This window comes from Trachurus japonicus, chromosome 18 (assembly GCF_045865225.1).
Source record: "Trachurus japonicus isolate A0001 chromosome 18, Traja_1.0".
Classification (NCBI taxonomy): Eukaryota; Metazoa; Chordata; class Actinopteri; order Carangiformes; family Carangidae; genus Trachurus; species Trachurus japonicus.
In genome coordinates this window covers 9346423-9359497 of record NC_140924.1, presented here as the reverse complement: position 1 = coordinate 9359497, position 13075 = coordinate 9346423, and the positions used below count along the sequence as shown (strand labels likewise).

The 13075-nt window shown below is 42.1% G+C and overlaps 1 protein-coding gene and 1 pseudogene across 2 annotated transcripts in view; one reads left to right on the top strand and one right to left on the bottom strand.

Annotated features, from left to right (window-relative positions):
* Nucleotides 1-13075, bottom strand: part of LOC146968644 (uncharacterized) — a 161376-nt gene that overhangs the window by 88417 nt on the left and 59884 nt on the right. The gene's annotated exons all lie outside the window — the stretch shown is intronic.
* On the top strand, nucleotides 2815-3871 carry LOC146968647 (uncharacterized; annotated as a pseudogene). The gene is made up of 3 exons (XR_015034222.1): nucleotides 2815-2867; nucleotides 2953-3312; nucleotides 3566-3871. The product of XR_015034222.1 is annotated as an uncharacterized LOC146968647 (transcript).

The window sequence follows — 13075 nt, the reverse complement described above, 5'->3', positions numbered from 1 at the left end:
CATTTAAGTGCAGAGGCCTGAGAGAATAACCAAGCCTAGCCCAAGAGATTAAGCCTGTCTATAGCAGCAGGGATAAAGGAGACCCTGGCACGCCGCGTTCTGGTCTTGGGCATCCTAAAACGGCGTCCAGATGGAAGGAGGTCAAACTCCTTATAAAGTGGGTGGTCAGGACAGTCAATAATAAGTTTAGCTTTGGTCTGGGCTTGCTGCACCCCGATCACCTTGCTTGCCACTTTGGTAAGCCTTGCTAGCCTGTTTTTGTTGGACAGGGTGAGAAATCCAAACCAGGCCACACAACAATAAGTAAGAACAGACTCGATAAAACATTGATAGAATAAGGTCATTAAGATATTGCAGACTTTGCATGAATTCAATTTTCTTAAAAAGAACAGGCGCTGCTGAACCTTTTTACATACTACATCTGTATTTGCTTCAAAACTCAGCTTATTGTCGATGAGAGTCAATGTGTATTCATACTGTAGCACTTTACGGCATCCAAAATGATGAACAAAGTGCTTTTACATGAAAAATACAACTTAAGAACACAACAAGAACAAGACAAACATAGAGACATTAAAACATTAAGCAATAATAAAAAATAAAAATAAATAAACGTGTAAAAAAGAGAGGAGTGACAGCATCTTAAATGCATGTTAAAAACCTTTCTGAAGAGAAACGTTTTAAGATTGGACATAAAAAGCGGATGGCTGCAGTTCTGGTAGTAGTGTTGGCCACAGCGAAAGTCCAGTCCCCCATGGCAAGTTAATGTCATAGGGAACAAGCAGTTGGTCCGACGAGCGAAGAGCTGAAGTGACTTCTCATTCTTTAATGGTTTAATGACGATTTATAAACTTTTGTCTCTCATTAAATCAACAGAGCTTCAGGATAAATTAAAGAGTATGCAATCTGTTTGTATTAACTGACACTCTGAAGGAAAGGAAGCCTGTCCATCTACAAGGCATTCCTGCATTTTTCCTTCAGTCTACATGATCATCAGAAGGTAAGAGACTGTATTTAGTCTGTTCTTTACACTATATTTCAGTGATTCTTAACCATAGGGGGGCCGCGGGACTGCGTAGATCATGTTCAAAGTCCGGCCCGCGTCTCTGGCCTCCAAACAGGCTGAATGACAAGAGGCTTCACTCTGTGACTCGGTCTCAGCACCTGGGCGCGTTTGTTCCATAGCGGAATGAAATGAAGGGAGTGAAGCCTCTTGTCAGTCATCCAGGATCTTTGTCTCTGTGGGGGGAGGCGCGGCCGCTACCACACACACAGTGCAGCATGTGAGTCTGTGAGGAGCAACGCTTGCTAACTTAACGACTTTCCAAACCCTCTTAAAGGTGTACAGAAATGGCCGTTTGTCCTGTTTGTCGCGCCGAGTTGTCCCGAGCTGCAACACGAGTTTACCCGAGTAAGGAAAACGAATTTGATTGGTCGTTATCGAGCGGACGGGATATTCAAAGCTTGGGGCGAGACCGAGCTCCGTGTGTGTGTGCGTGTCTCAGACGTTTGAATGACGGATTACGGATCCAATATCAGTGGCTGATGAATCGTGTACAGGCTGACGTATAATCCGTGCGCCTGCGTTATCCAATGCGAAAAAAAAAATACACACTTTCATCCCGGATTTACTCAAAAATAGAATTTTGCACAAAGTTTGGCCTACATCGTCTGAAAGATGAGTTATCACATTAATTTTATGATCCAGAGTGGGCTCAAATTCAGTTTTCTTTTCTGTACACCTTTAAAGACTTTCTTATAGTCAAAGGCGAATAGCGACAAATCTAGCGACTTTCCCGGTGCTGTTACTGTTACAAACGTTTCTGGTTTGGAGACTCGGACATGAAAGCACGTCATCACTGCTGTTTCCAACGAGCAGCGGTGCAGCGGTGCTGCCGTGAGCCCCCCGCCCCCGTCCCTACAGCCCCCACCGGCGATGTCACGGAGCTGTCCCCGCTATGAGACCCGCTCCACGCCGCTGACACCCCCACCACACCGTCTTAGAGCGACATACACAGCCTCAGTCACTACTCACCTCATCTGTGATGACACGGTCAATATCTTGAAGTGCTATTTTGTTGAGACTTGATAAGCCATTTTATTTATTGTTTTGGTTGTGTGTGGTTTTATATTTGAGTGCATCTTTTCTTAACAGAGACAGGGTCTATTCTTGTTTTTGGTTGTGATTTTTATTCAAGTGCAATTTTTGATTTTTGAAAAAAAAAGAAAAAGAAAATCCAGACGAATTTTTCTTCATTTTATGTGGTCTTCAAATATGAAAAGTGATTTTGGTAAGAACTTGTTTAGATTTATTTATGTATTTAAAGAAAGGAAAAGAATGCCATTTGCAATAAAAAAGTATTAAATAGTTTGCATTTGCACACACTAACACACACACACACACACACCATAAAAATTGGGCCTCGAGGTCAAAAAGGTTAAGAACCCCTGCTATATTTGACACTATATTTGAAACATTTATGACACAACAACCAAACATAACACATCTGCTCCACATGTTGGTCTCTGATGTTCTGGATCATTTCTGACCTGATGGTTTATAAAGTTTCTCCTGAAAAGTTTCAATCTAAGAGAGAATGTGAGACATCTCTGTGTTATTAATATATTATACAGTATATAATGTACCAGATGTATCACATTGATCCATTGAGCTTCAGTCTGTTGTTCCCAGTCTGTGATCATTTCACTGGCGCCACCTTGTGACATAAATATATTACTGCACCAAAACTAGTGAAGAGGAAGAAGTGAGTGTAGATGTAGTTGTTGATGTGTTGTTGTCTCCTGTGACAGGGAGAAGATGATGTGCTGCTTCCTGCTGCTCCTCACACTGACCTCCTGTGTCTGTGGTGAGTTTACTCCTTCACTTTATTCTCTACAAACTGATACAAGTCCTCAGTTAGTCTGCTCCTCACTTTCCCTCTGTCTCCTCAGAACCAACATTTGTAGTGAAGGTGACACAGAGCTCCTATCAGGCAGAGGAGAACCACAACATCACACTGGAGTGGACCTTCACCAACACTCAGGGTTCAGCAGACTCACTCATCATCTACTGTGAAGCCAACACTAATCTCACAGTCTCAGTCCTGTATCATCTTTATGAGGGTGATGAGGTCTCAGCGTCTGAGGATGAAGAGTTTCCAGGACGAGTCCAGTGTGACAGAGACGTCCTCAGAGAAGGACGAGTCAGACTTCATGTGTCCAGACTCAGGACTGAAGACTCAGGACTTTACTGGTGTCAGGTCCTCACTGAATATGGGAGTGGATCTGATGAATGTCGACTGAACGTCACTGGTGAGTTGGTTCAGTAGAGTCAGTAGAGTCTCTGGTGATGGAGGTTACCACCAGTGTTGTTCAGACTCTGCTGCTGAACTAGACCTGATGGAGTTTGTCTGCTCAGCTCTAGATTATTTACTAAGACTGTCATTAATGAACACAACATAGAATAAACTGCACATGGAAACAAACATCAGGAGCTTCAAACACAAACAGTCCACATCTGAACTTTGGACCTGAAGGACCAACAAGAGTTTTATGTCTTTTACAGAAGCTGTTGCTGAACCAGGACCAGAACCAGAGACACCAGCACCAGAGAGACCAGAACCAGGGAGTTGGAGAGGGATTTTCGTCTATGTTGGAGTGGTTGTAGCAGTTTTACTGGTTCTCTGTCTGCCCTTTGGTCTCTGGTTTCTTAAATTTAAGAGAAGACGTCAACACAGCTGCAGAGAACCAGTATCTCTCTGAGAACCAGTCCATCAGATCTAACTGGACTCTGTCTGAACCACCGTCCTCTGTCGTATCAACAGAAGCTGAGTCAAAGAACCAAGAGACAGAACCAGGACTGTCTATGTGAGGCTGCTGTTTGTGGAGTTTTCCTCCTCTTTCAACACCATACTCCCACACAAGCTGATACAAAAACTGACAAACATTGACAGGCCTTGGACTATCAGACTCCATCTGCCGCTGGATCCTGGGACCGGGACGAGGTGGAGAGGCTGTTTGGGTGGTGCAGGGATAACTAACTGGTCCTCAACACAGCAAAGACCAAAGAGGTTGTCATGGACTACAGAAGGAACAAAACAGGCATCTGGTCCCTGCTCATCGGCGGGGATTGTGTGGGGAGTGTGTGTGGCTGACTTCAAGTTCCTGGGTGTCACCATCAAGGAGGACCTCACCTGGAGTGCAACACCAGCGCTTGTGAAGAAGGCCCAGCAGAGACTGTGTTTCCTCAGACTCCTCAAGAAACAACAACTCTCTGTGGACTTGCTGGCAACCTTCTATCACGGCGCTGTGGAGAACAATCTGACACACTGTATCTGTGTGTGGTTTGCCAGCTGCACGGCTGCAGACAGCAAAGCACTCCAGAGAGTTATCACTAATGCCCAGAGGATCACCAGCTGCCCTCTCCCCTCACTGCAGGAACTGTAGTACAGTTCCCGCTGCCGAAAAAGAGCCAGGAACATACTGGGGGACTCATCACATCCTGGTCACCCTCTGTTTGAGCTGCTGCCATCAGACAGGAGATACAGGGCTCTCAAAGCAAAAACAAACAGATTAAAGAACAGTTTTTACAGAATTAGATTAGATTAGATTAAGTTTATTTGTCCCCCATGGGGAAATTTGTTTTCACAGACTGCACAATGAAGGACATACGTCACAAGACAGAAGAGCCGTTGCTGCCCTAAATGCCTAAGTAAAATGTGCAATATGTATGGTGTGTGTATGTGTGTGGGATAAATCTTTTAGAGTTTTTAAATTATTGTTTTTAATTTATTGTCTATTGCTGCTGTATTTATACTTTTGCACCTGGGATTGCGACCAATTTTATGGAGACATAAACTGACATAAAATATATTATATGGTCTTCTGTACTGAATTAGACCCATGTTGTTTTAGTGTTGAGTTTAAATGTAGACGTTAGCATTCAGCAGCATCAACAGCTCATGTCAGTGTCAATCATTTTCCATTTCTCGTCCTGTTTCTTTTACAGCTACATCTGCCATCTTTGCAGTTTATTATTATAAAAGATAATCAATATTATTCAACTGCATTTTAATGAAGCTATTACAATGTGCAATCACCTGTGCCTATGTAAAGTAATGATGTAAAATAAATCTTACTAAGTTACCAAGACTTAGAACTGTTCATTCACAACATGAGCTGTAGGTCTAGAGCTCCCCCTGCTGACCATCTATCAGAACTAACACTATACACACTGTCCTCTGTCATATTTAACCGTTGTCTCATTATATGAACTGTAAACATGATGTTCTGTTTAAAGGAGTCAGAGTCGCTCCACTGGTTTGAGACGGTGAGATTCAGCTCAACTATCAACAACCATTGATCCAAGACTGACAGTGGTGATTTCCCACAATGCACAGCAACAACAGGAGGTTTACTTACTCGTGGTAACAGTGTAGTTGGGTTGTAATAGATCTCACCTGTTTTATTAAGACTTGAACTTGTAGATGACTGTGGGTTGGGGATCAGTTGAGTTTGATCATGAAAACCACCTTTGTACTTTCTACATCACTGAACTGTGTCGTCTCGATGTGTATTGTGTGTCGAATTTCATCTGAAACCTTCTGCTGTTTCTCCTCAGTCCGGGTTCATCTGAGTCTGTCCACTGGCTGCTGAGATGTTTCAGTCTGGACCGACGTGTCCGTACTGACCAGAGGTGTGGACTTGGACTTGAGACTTGAGACTTGACTTGGACTCGAGTCCCGATTTTGATGACTTAAGACTTGCTTGATCAAATCAAAAAAAGACTTGGACTCGCTTGGGACTTGATGCCAAAGACTTGAGACTCTACTTGGACTTGAGAGCAAAGACTTGAGACTCTACTTGGACTTAACCCTCTTGACTTGAATTCAAGTCAAGTCACAAGCAGCAAGCACAAATATTAAAATATTTAAAAAAGTGTCACATCAATGTTACTGTAGCAGCCAGCCAGAGATGTTCTATATAGACCCCACTCCTGTTATCAGTCTTGGCTGTGTAGGCTATAATTAATGCCAACACACTAATTCCTACCACACACATAAAGATAATCTGGCTGATTTTGCCCCGATTTTCCCCCTTCGGACCAAAGACAAAAATCGCCCGATTATCTTAGGCTCTTAAGAGTATTTTATGAGATTCTCCTGTAGTGTGTGGTGTGTTAAGATTTAAATTCTTCCAACGATCGGCTCGTAAAACGGTTGGCGGCGACAATCGTAAATATTGAACATGTCCAGTATTTACGATTGTTGGTCGCAACAATCGTGACCGTTTGGATCAAAAGTCGGCTTGTGTGTGGGGGAAGCCGACCATCTCGAGTCACCGGCTCTGCGGAATGTGACGTGAAATTGAATGTAACCAATAAAGAAGCGAGCTGACTGCAGCACACGTAGCATAACAAACCAGTGTGGCTAACGGCTCCATGGCATGGATCTATAATACATCCATGCACCATGGCTACCATCAACAGAGTACGTCAGATCACGTTTGATCACACAAGATTTCTGGCGTGTTACTGTAGGGGTGAGTGGGGTGAGATGAGCCAGTGGGTAAGTTGACCCACCCCTTGTTTCTAGGAAACTATAGGAAAAAGTTAGCGTGTGACCAAATATTTGGGAGGCAGGCATCATTTCATGGAGTCTGTGAAGATTAGAACCACGTGAGTAAAGTGGTTTAACATTTATGACCAAAACATTTTTCACTCTTGAGAATGAATTTTGTCGATCATAAGTTTTATGAGAATTGTGTTTAGACCAAAAGAGATTATTGCAAATTTGTTTTATACATGGGTTGTGGTATCTATGAGCTACAACATGAGGTAGTAAACCTAAATGAAACTGCACCATTTTAGCTGTGAGAGCAATAAACCCAAGCTAAGGTAGCTGTGGGGTAAGTTGATCCATTTGGCCAGGGGTAAATTGAGCCACCTATCCTATACACTTAATGAATGTATTTTGGCTGTATATGTCCAAATGATTAAATCAAGATTCTGTATGTTTGTGATTACAGTAAGTATGTTCCTATAAACAGGAAAAGTTGTTTATAGTGAGCCAAACTTTACTTTCAAAGAAAAATATCTGGGATTCTTCCCAAGATGCCACGTAATTGCAAATCTCAATGAGTTGGTGGCTCAGCAGGAAGTCCCTGCAGTTCGTGTTCACCTGTAACCTGGACAGATGAAATATTAAGTAAAGGGGGAGGTAGGAGATGGATGGAAGGAAAGAAGGGGGGGTTGATCAATTTACCCCACTCCTATGGTCAACTTACCCCATACATGGGGTAAGTTGAGTCACAAGACCACTTTTTTTGAACGTGCTATATTTTAAAAACAGTTATATTTACACTCATTCTGTTAATTTGTAGGGATACAAAACATCCTGAATGCAGATGTGTTAGTTAGCAACAAAACTATAATTGTCTTGATGTAGTGATCCTGAATACAAAAAGTGGCTCAACTTACCCCACTCTCCCCTATGTCAATTTTAAATAGCTTTATTGGCATGAGAAGGCAGTGCTTATATTGACAAAGCATATCACAATAGAATATTAATAAAAATAAATAGATCAATAAGTGGCAGAACATTAACAATAAAATATAAACAACTTAACAATTGAGGCGTGGTCATGATCTTTACTTATCATTAATTATAATCGATTTGTTTGGGACTCGAAACAAAAATCTTAGGACTTGGTTGGGACTTGAGAGAAAATTTTAGGACTTGGTTGGGACTTGAAAAAAAATCTTAGGACTTGGTTGGGACTCGAAACAAAAATCTTAGGACTTGGACTTGACTTGGGACTTGAAAGCAAAGACTTGAGACTCTACTCGAGACTTGAGAGCAAAGACTTGAGACTCTACTTGGACTTGCAACATAGGGACTTTCTCCCACCTCTGGTACTGACTGAGGGACAATCTGACGGTTCACAGACACATTGACTGACTAAAGCTGACCATCATGATTACCCAGAGTTCCTCAGTTCAAGGTTAAAAAGGTTTAATTCAGACTATCAGGGGAAGAAAAGTTCCTACTCGGCCCAAATCACTTCTTCATCACATCTTTATAATGAACCAGAGGTTTATACACATCACAAGGACAATGGGACAAAAATCCACCCACACTGTTCAGGTTTTATCAGGTAAACTAACAACAGGTGGTCTGAAAGATGCTGTCTGACTAGCTGGACTGAATGTTGGCTGAACTGATTTGTTTTAGTTTAATGTGACTTCTCCTGCTGAAGCACCGTGACGTTACTGAGTCTGGAGTTCATGGATCTGATGTTTGGACCTGACAGGAGAGACTCACCAGGTGAAGACTGTAGTGAACTAAGTGGAGGTTGATTAGTTTTCTTCATAGTTGTGAGTTTTGGTTTGAGATCTCTGGTTTGATCTGACACACAGAAGAGTGTTTTGCACCGTTCTCGTTTCATTTGTGTTTTGTCTACAATAACCCCCGGCATTGTATATTTGAACTATATATTTGTGTGTTTGAGTTATTTTCCTTTCTAATGTCAGAGACTTACCAGAAGCAATGTCAGCTCCTTATTAGATAGACGGCTGTACTGTCAGGACTCAGGAGTGATATTGCTTCCACTTAGGTTGTATTTCTTTCTTTCTTTCTTTCTTTCTTTCTTTCTTTCTTTCTTTCTTTCTTTCTTTCTTTCTTTCTTTCTTTTTTCAACTCTTAACTATTCGTGCTCTTGCCTCATTCATCTGTGTTAATCCATGTTCATAAAGTTTCAGATTTTTGTATTTAAACTATTAACACTATGGGTGTAAAGTAAATAAAGTTTCCACTGGATGTGAAAAATCTAAACTTGTACTAAAACCTCATTAGATTTGCAGCTGAGACGACCTCACACTGTTCAGTCTCTGAGCCTCTGTCTCTTTGTTGAACGTGTAACACAGCTTCTCTAGTGGATCTGATGGAATTTGACAAGCGAGCGTGGACAAAAACACATAATGGCTGTGGGGCCAAACCATTTAAAATTTTATAGACCATACACAAATTGGCGAATAACCTAAAATTCTCAAAGCTCAATAACTCATGTTTCTCAAGTATCCTACAATGATGATAACGAATTGGCTTTTTGTCCATAGAGTGTTTGGACCGACACACGGGTCTGTCAGTCACTCTGCTCTGCTCTGAGCCGAGGAGAAAACTTTTCTCGTATCCTACAAGTTTTATCCAATGAGGAGAGAGAACGGCATGCAGGGCTGTGTGTGCAGCCAAGGGATGCGTGTGAATGTGGTGACGTAGGGACGAGGACCAATAGATCCATGACGAGGGCGGGGGCTGCTAACTCCATCGGCTGACAAGAAGTTATGGTGCGTTCAAGGCAACCCGTAACTCATGTTTTTCCGACCTGTGAAGTGGTACCAGTTCGATCTGGTACGAGTTCACGGGTCGGAAGTTACGAGTGGCCGTTATAGTGACTTTCACAGGTAAAACAGGTCGGAAAAACACGAGTGGGTTGCCTGGAACGCTACAAAGTCGTAAGTTGTGACTTGAAGCTGTAATTTACGGTTTCAAAAGCCTGCCTGGAACGCAGCATTAGCCAAAACGACCAGATCGCTTACTTCTGCTTTAATGACTCTAATATATAACCTAAACTACATCAACACACTGAGGCTGATGTATAATATTAATCTGTGAAGAAGCAGCTGTGACACGTTTGGTCACTCTTTCTGACTCAGGTTTTAAACAGACCTCAGATCTGTTCTCCATGAATCAACCGGTGAGCGACCACAGGAGGATCTGAGCTTTACAGGAAGTACAGGAAGACCAGTCAAACCAGCCTCATGAATATTCAGAGCTTCATTATCTACGGACCAATCAGCGATCAGTGTGGAGTCTCTTAAAGGGCCAGAGCAGGAAATCACAGTCTCCTTGTTCTCCACTTTTCTCTCTCAGTTTCTCTGCTGTTCACTCTGGAGATGAAACACCAGGTTATGACAGAGCTGTAGATTAAACAGTGAACACAAATCTATCCCATCATGAACAGACTGAGTCACACACGTTTACTTTCACTTTGACTAACAACACACAATCCATTCAAACTGTGAACATATTAGCACATAACAACCATGACGTTGCTGATGTTTCTGACTCATCAACTCATTGTTGTGTTTGTAATTTAATCTGCAGCCTTCATGAGGAAACGGCTCCAGACCAGTTGAGAAGAAGTTGTAGCTTCACTATGAACCATCAGCACCACCTAGTGGAGGAAACCACTAACAACAAGTCCAGTGACTTCAGTGGAGATGAGCAGCCAAACCTTCATGTGGTCACAGCTCCAGAGTTTATGATACATCTGGTCTGAACCACAGCACAACACAAAGCTGCAAAGTTTACCTGGTGGTGCCAAAGACTGCAGCCTCTTCGTAGAAAACAAACCTGGACGGAGTTGCAGATATCTGAAATAACAATTGTGGACAGGAAGAATGTAGTTGTGGATATCTGAAATGTTCTTTTTGACTAGAGGCAAAACTGAATTACAGATATCTTGAATGAAAAATCCAACTATTCAAAATGTAGTTACAACAAGTCAGAAAGATGTTGTTGATATCTACAATGTTAATTCCGGATAGTCAAACTTAGCTTTTAAATGTTAAATCCGCCTGCCAATAGGGGGCAGCTTCTTCCTGCCTCAGGTCTCAGGTCTCGGTGCCCAGCCATGTCTCTTTAGTAACAGTTAGTATGCGTGACAGTGTGTATGTATTTGTGTATCTTTGTGTGTATGTAGCCTGTGTGGGGGTAGGAGGGTTTTCTTGGTTTTGTATGTTGTTTTTACCTCTGTGAGGAACTTTGTGTTACTCAATGTATGAAGGAGTGAAGTCTGTCCAGAGTCCTGATGGAAACAAAATCAGCCTGTGTTCATCAGAGTTAACTTGTTCTCACTCTGTGGATTTAAACTGTTTTTACAAACGTTTTTAAAAACGTCTGAGACACTTTTCTTTTCTTTTCTTTCTGACTTTATTGTGAACGTGTGGAGGTTTTAAACAGACCTCAGATCTGTTCTCCATGAATCAACCGGTGAACGACCACAGGAGGATCTGAGCTTTACAGGAAGGACAGGAAGACCAGTCAAACCAGCCTCATGAATATTCAGAGCTTCATTATCTACGGACCAATCAGCGATCAGAGAGAAGTGTGGAGTCTCTTAAAGGGCCAGAGCAGGAAATCACCGTCTCCTTCTTTTATTAATAAAGTTTATTGTTGATTTTAGACTCTGGGACTTCAGACTCTCACACAGAAGAGACAGAACAACTTCACTCAAATAAAGATTTATTTACATAAATATCTTTGTTTCAAATTCAAGGTCCATAGAAAAATAGAATAAAAGCTGCAACATATTTGATATAAAAAATAGAAATTTCTAGAAAGTTAAAAACAGACGACTGTAACAGATATTCACATGATCTTTATATGAAAACAGGTTATTTTACATTTTACATTGTAACAACAGTAAGATGAATGTTGTTATTGACACTGATATCAGCTGTTGATGCTGTGTAACGCCAACAACTCAATTTAAACTTAAAAGCAAAACAACATGAAGATACAGCTTTTATGTTACATTTGAGATCATGTCTCCATCAGCAGCTGATCCAGAGTCAGTCCTGGTTCTGTCTCTTGGTTCTTTGACTCAGGTTCTGTTGATACGACAGAGGACGGTGGTTCAGACAGAGTCCTGTTAGATCTGATGGACTGAAGCTTAGAGAGAGAGACTCTCAGTCTCTGCAGTTGTGTTAGTGTTTCTTCTCTTAAATTTGTGCATACGAGGTCGGAGATTACGGGGCAGACTGACAACTAGTAAAACTGAAACTGCTGCTAGTGCCACTGCTACAAAGACAACAATCTTTGCCCAAATCCCTGGTTCTGGTGGTCTCTCTGGTCCTGGTCTCCGTGGTTCTGGTTCTGGTTCAGGTTCACCAACAGCTTCTGTAAAAGACATAAAACACTTGTTGGTCCTTCAGGTCCAAAGTTCAGATGTGGACTGTTTGTGTTTGAAGCTCCTGATGTTTGTTTCCATGTGCAGTTGATTCTATGTTGTGTTCATTAATGACAGTCTTAGTAAATAATTCAGCAGCAGACTCTGTACAACACTGGTTGTAACCTCCATCACCGGAGACTCTACTGACTTCTACTGAATCTTGGACTTTAATAGCTATGAGTGGTTTTTGGATGTTTGTCTCATTGTTAAAGGGACAACGAGGAGTTTTGGAAAGCGAAGTGTTTTCACACTACATTTACCATGAGCCTCCACGCGCACGGTGAAATTCTTGGACCGGTGCAAGACGGACGTCTTGCCAAGAATGTTTTCATTCATCAAGAATGAAAGTCAGAGATCAGATACCGTCGTAGTTCTGACCATAAACGGCGATTCGGCGGCGTAATTCCCATGACCCGCCGGGCGGCGTCTGGGAAACTGAAAGTAAGGAAACCGACCAGCGTTTCCACCACTAATAATAATAACAACAAAATAACGATAGAGACAAAACGATATATTTATTGAAAATGGACCCAGTAACAAGTGTGGTAAGCATAGATTCATCCACATTAAGGTGAGACTTTTTTTATAACCAAATAGAAACTCCTCGTTGTCCCTTTAAGGTCTTGAATGGACTAGCCCCTCCACTTTTACAGGACTTCATAAAGAAAAAATCCTCTAGACTAAACACCAGAGCACTGACTAGAGGAGACGTGATGTACAACCACACAGGACTACATTTGGCCAAATGGTGGTGTCCATCAGAGGAACACAGTCTTGGAACAAACAGCCAGCTCATGTTAGAAACTGTGACAGTTACACCACCTTTAAGAAGACCCTTCGTCTTTTCTACTTTGTGTATGGACTTTTAACTTTGATGTGACGTGTGTGTGTCTTTTCAGAACACCCAGTCAGACTATGGGCCCTAATTTCTTGGCGCAACTCAGGGTGGCGCAGCGAGGCGAGCCCTGACGCAGCTGGCGAAGTGGTATTATCGTCCAGTGCAACAAGGTGCGCAGCGGATTCGGTAAATTGGCAGACTGCTGTGCGCTGAGATGGGAGTGGT